This window comes from Sorex fumeus, unplaced genomic scaffold (assembly GCF_029834395.1).
Source record: "Sorex fumeus unplaced genomic scaffold, SorFum_2.1 ptg000002l, whole genome shotgun sequence".
Classification (NCBI taxonomy): Eukaryota; Metazoa; Chordata; class Mammalia; order Eulipotyphla; family Soricidae; genus Sorex; species Sorex fumeus.
In genome coordinates, this window is record NW_026606059.1 from 15,541,922 (window position 1) to 15,548,044 (window position 6,123).

The window sequence follows — 6,123 nt, forward strand, 5'->3', positions numbered from 1 at the left end:
GTGTCTTCCAGTTTTACATTCTCTTGACAAACATAGCTTTATAGTATAGTTAAAGTCAAAAAATGCAATTATGCCTTATCTTTCCTTCAAAACTGCTCTAGATTTTCAAAGAAGTTTGTAGTTTTATACAAATTTTCACTGTCACTGTCACTGTCCTCCCGTTGTTCATTGATTTTGTCGAGCGGGCCCAGTAACGTCTTCATTGTGAGACTTTGTTGTTACTGTGTTTGGCATACCAAATACGTCACGGGGAGCTTGCCAGGCTTTGCTGTGCGAGCAAGATACTCTTGGTAGCTTGCCAGGCTCTCTGAGAGGGGCGGAGGAATCAAACTCAGGCCTGCCATGTTGCCACTTGCAAGGCAAACGTCCTACCCGCTATGCTATTGCTCCAGCCCATACAAATTTTAGTATTTTTTAATTCCATGTCCTTGAAAATGCCATGAAAATGTCATTAAAATTATATTGAATCTGTATAATGCTTTAAGCAAGATGGTTAACAATATTAATTCTTACGAGCCATGTACTTTTCCATATATTATTTTTCTATTTTCTTGTGCCTTCTACTTATTTTAATATTGATTTATATATTTCAGTAAATAAATATTAACTCCTTTAGTAAGTTGTTTTCTAGGTAGTTGTTTTGGGGGAAGTTATAATTATGTATGGAATTTTTAAAAATTATTTTTCTTCTATCTCATTGCATGTAAAAATAAAATATATTTTTTATTTTTGATGAATTTTTCTCTATGTATCATATCCTGCCATTTACAAATCAGGTTTGACTGATACTTTCTCATTTCAAATTCCTATAGTTATTTTTGTTTGCTTTCCTAATTACTGTGATAGAATTTCTAATGCTTTCTAACACCATATTGAAAAACAGTGTTAAAGTAGACATCCTTGTCTTTTCTTAAAAATAAATTTGACATGATTTCTATCTTCATCATATTATGGACATTTATTTTGTTCCCCGAATGTGGTTTATCCTGGAGAATTTCCCATGTGCTCTGGAGAAGAAGATGCTTGGTTTCTGAGAGGTAGGGAATCTCCTACATATCTATTGAGCCCAGCTGTTTAATTTCTTCCTGAAAGCTTTTGCTTTTTGGTTGATTTTTTTTATATAGTTGATATATATAATAGCAAGAGAGAAGCATTATAAGCAACTGCTGCTGGGCCCTGAGAGAGAGAGTACAGTGGGCAGGGAGCTTGCCTTGCAGGGGGCCAACCCTGGATTCTATCCCAGGCACGCCATATGGTTTCCCAGCTTGTCTATGTGTGATCACTGAACTCAGAGTCAGGAATAAGCCCTGAGTACCCAGGGTGTGGCCCCAAAGCAACAAGAACTGAATAACAAACCAAAACCCTGCTATTATTGTGTAACTGTTGGTAACATTCTTTAGTCCAATTAGTACTTGTTTTATGTATTTAATGTGCCTTGATTTGTTGCATATATATGAATGAGTATTAAATCATCTCAATGTATTGATCCTTTAATCATTTTGCAGTTTCACATTGTTACCACTTATAGTTTGAAGTCTGTTTTCTAATGAACATCTGGGTCTTTTTAATTTACTGTTTGCTTACATGATTGTTTGACAACTTTTCACTCTGTTCCTGTATTTACTATGGTGGTTCAAGTGTGTCTCTTACAAGCAGAATGTTGGGATTTGGCTTTTGATCCATCTGGCAGCTAGAGACACCCTTATTGTAGGCTTGGTTGACAATATACACTTGAGATCTGTTAATTCTGCCCAGAAACTATGACCATGAACTGCAAGGAATTTATGGATGCAAACTTACTGCATCAGAGATAGTGCTAAGAATGGGACATTAGAGCTGCAACCCAGAGTTCACAGCCGCTGGTGCCTGATAGTTGCTAGGATGAAAATATCCAACAGATTTGGGCAGTTGATGGGTGCCTAGAGCTCAAGATCAACCAATAGTGACCAACCAAGATAAACCCAAAATCAACAGAGCTGCTTTCTATTACAGAATTTGCATTTGCTGGCATCCAGCAACCTCTCTCAGTATTGAAAGAAACAAGCAGACCTGGAAAGTGTCCTGTGGTCCAGATGGGTGTTTGGTGAAACCTGAGGACTTGTGTTTAACCAGGCCTGTGCTCAAGCTAAATGTTTAGTTGTTTGAAAAAGGCTGAAAATGTGCAGGAAATAGGGCTGATTTTCTACTTTTTTTGGTTTCTGCTCACCCTTCTGAACTCTAGGCATTTACTCCTCCACTTGCATTCAGATGTTGATTGGGAGACACTTTTTTTTTTAACCACTGGAATAAGTAGCACTGTAGCACTGTGCACTGTCCTTCCGTTGTTCATCAATTTGTTTGAGCTGGCCCAGTGACGTCTCTATTGTGAGACTGGTTGTTACTGTGTTTGGCATATCGAATACACCTTGAGTAGCTTGCCAGGCTTTGCGGTGAGGGCCCGATACTCTTGGTAGCTTGCCGGGCTCTCCAAGAGAAGCAGAGGAATTGAACCCAGGTTGACTGGGCGCAGGGTCGAGTGCAAGGCAAATACTCTACCACTGTCTTTTAATCTACCCTGCTCTGTCCTGGTTGAGAAACAGGGGAATTTGCCCTCTGACTGCTCCTAGTTTAGCAAGGGATCAAAACAATCTTACTTTCTTGCAATATGCAATGTGCTATCAATTCCAACCTTGAATATCTTGCCTGATTTGATTTTTGCCTCCAGATCAAATTTGTAAGAGTAGAGATTAAAGCCTGGAGTGTATTTTTCTGCTCATGTCTCTCTTTTAGCAGGAAAAGGCTCCATACCTTAGCTATCTCTCCATCCCATTCTCTTTTCTGCATTAAGTCCAACTACTGTGCCTTTTCCACAGCAGAACAATCTTCTCCCATAGGTAAACGTTGTCAGTTTGGCTCCCATTATTTAGTTTTTGACACTGTTTGAGGATTTTGGTTTATCTTTTGTTTAGTTTTTAGGCCACACCCATCGATGCTTAGGGATTTCTCTTGGCTCTGCACTCGGGAATCACTCCTACAGCCTCAGGGGACCATATGGAGTACCAGGGAATCAAACCCAGGTCAGCTATATGCAAGTGATATGCAGGGATCCATATGGGGCCCAAGAATCAAACCCAGATCAAACCCAAGTCAACCCACTCTATTTTCTCTCTAGCCGCTTGACACAGTTTTTGTTGTAGCACACTACCTCAGATTTCTCTCTCTTCTGCTTTCTTGTTCCTGTACTTCCCCAAAGTAAAGTTTCTTAAACTAAGAACATTCTTAGTTCACAGTTACCAATGTAAATTTAAAAAATAACTATATAAATACAATATGATAAGCTACGAAGTCTTCAAGGTAATTATGAAACAAACTCATTGGCATGCAATATAAAATGAGGAAGGGGAAATTCCTCAGGGAAATTTCCAGTTTAAGAGTGACTAGTTATAGTGAATTGTTCTTATGTGCTGTTACATAAGCTATCTTAGATGTCTTAGCAAAAGAATGATTATAATAAAAACTTAATGACTTCTCTACATTGCTACCTCAACATCTCCCCACAACTTTCATCAATCTCTGTGATATTTATTTATTTATTTATTTATTTATTTATTTTGCTTTTTGGGTCACACCTGGCGATGTACAGGGATTAATCCTGATTCATGCACTCAGGAATTAACTCCTGGTGGTGCTCAGGGGACCATATAGGATGCGGGGAATCAAACTCAAGTCGGCTGCTTGCAGGGCAAATGCCCTACCCGCTGTGCTATTGTTCCATCCCCAATCTCTGTGACCTTTAAAAGCATGATACAATTATGAATAGTTAACCACGTGAAATAGTATAAAGTTAAAGGTGTTGAAAGAAATCAGTGTCAATAATGATGTCCAAAACAAATGCATTTTGTGACATGCAAGAATAAAATACTTCTCTGGTGTCAAATATGTAGGTAGAATTGAGACTTAGAGCTATAGTTCCATATGAAATTAATGTAATAATTGTTTTTCTTAAAGCATCATAACTGTCACATGGTTTCAAAAGACTTTAAGAATTTTCTATTTAAAACTAAATATATTCTTTTGTAAGGTCCAATATATTTTAGCCTGAAAATATCATATTAATAAAACTCATAACTAATCCTTATAATTAAAAAGATTATAAAAGATTATCCTCTTAAAAGTAGAATATAATTCAATGTAAACTACTTGTATGATACATGAAGTGAAAATTGCAATTCATTGAAAAGCCATAGATAGTGTTAAGGCAATGGAAACATTACACATCTCACTCTAGATTAAAGAAAAAACACCTAATTATTGTTAGTTGATGTTTATGTATGTCAACAACATGCTCAATTTGGAACACACATTCACATTTCAGGGTCATGAAGTTTTTAGTTAAAATTTGATACATAAAATAACAGAGAAGAGCAGTAGAAAAGTGAGGGGTTGGGTGGGGAAATAATATGATCACATACTAGACTGATAGCTTGGCTCATGGTTTGAGATCTATCTTGCCATCCTTCTATTTAATCCCTCGATAAACTACTGTTTCATTGACATTAACCCTTAGAACAGTTTATCCCTCTGTACTGTCAGTCTTCGAATCCTCAGGGATAGCCCAACAAGATTCTTGGTTTTCAGTTTCACATACAATATTAATAATTTATTATGACCTTAAAGACACTCACATTCTTTTATCCAGAAGATACCAAGGAAGTGGCAAGAAAAAAAACAATTTACATAGAGAAATCTTGATTCAATTAAGATGTGTGAACCTTGCTGTCTCTTGGGCAGAAGCATATGCATAACTGCCTTGCCCACAGCCAGATTGATGTACATGGTTCTTCCAAAATAAACATGGCCAACCTCTCTGTTTGGCAGTCATTGTATTTTTGGACTCATGATGGATTTTCTTTTCTTCTTTTTCCACACAGGGATCAAAACTGAGACAAGAGAGGAACAGCTGGTCATAGTCCTCCCAGTCGCTATCTTTGGCCTTAGTTACAAAGTTCCCACCTTGATTTTTTGATTACGAGGGTGAGTGATGGGCATTGCTGATGGGACTCAAGACTGAGGTTGAACTGGCAATACCACAGAGTTTGGGACAGGGGGACGAGAGAGACTAGAGACTGCCGAGTGGACCTGATACCACATAAACTTTTCCTTTGTCATATTCAAAAGTAGTTCAAGCCCAAACTAAAAAAAATAAAAATGGGTTCATCAGTTCTTACTTGGGAATAACGCATTTCCTCATACTTACACGTCACTGAAACATCATTAAAACACCATTAAAATTTATTTTGACATAAAAATTAACATAACAGTTAACCTTAACTGATAGTTAAGGTTACTATCAGTGGTGCACATCTCTTTGATCCCACCGTTCTTCCTGCATTAACATACGCCTCAGAGACCTGGGCCCTACGAAAACAGGACGAGAATACTATTTGGGTCTCTCAAAGAGGAATCGAAAAAGCTATGCTTGGAGTATCACGCTTCACTCAAATGAGAGAAAGAATCCAGAGTTTCTACCTCTGTCAACAGTCAAGAATCAGGGACGCTGTCTCATTTGCCAAGGCGTCGAAAATCAGATGGGCTGGACACATAATGAGATTCAGAGACAACGGCTGGACTAGAGCCATTGCCGACTGGATTCCATGGGATGGGATGTCAAAAGATCGCATGGCCGCCCACCTATGAGATGGTCAGACTTCTTCATCACGACCCTGAAGGATCAGTTTGAGGCTCTTCGTGTTCCTAGAATGAGAAGATGCCATTGGGCTACACTAGCACATGACAGGGACAAATGGAGATGTTACTGGCACCCGCTCAAGCAAATCGATGAGTAACTGGATGTCAAGTGATCAAGTGATCAAAATATAAATTATACTTAAATTATTTTAATGAATTATTAATTGTTGTTATTTAATATATAGTTTAATGTGAGCATACATCTTCAATTTAGAAATTATTACAAATACATAAATGTGACATGTCACAAATATTAGCATAAATCATATATCTGGATTGGGGGGGATGGGGTTGTCAACCAAGAAATGAAACAACTGCAGAAATCATTATATTCCACTCCATAAGTTTTAAGCTATTTCAGTGTAGATGTGTACTTTGTTCAATGATTGATTTATA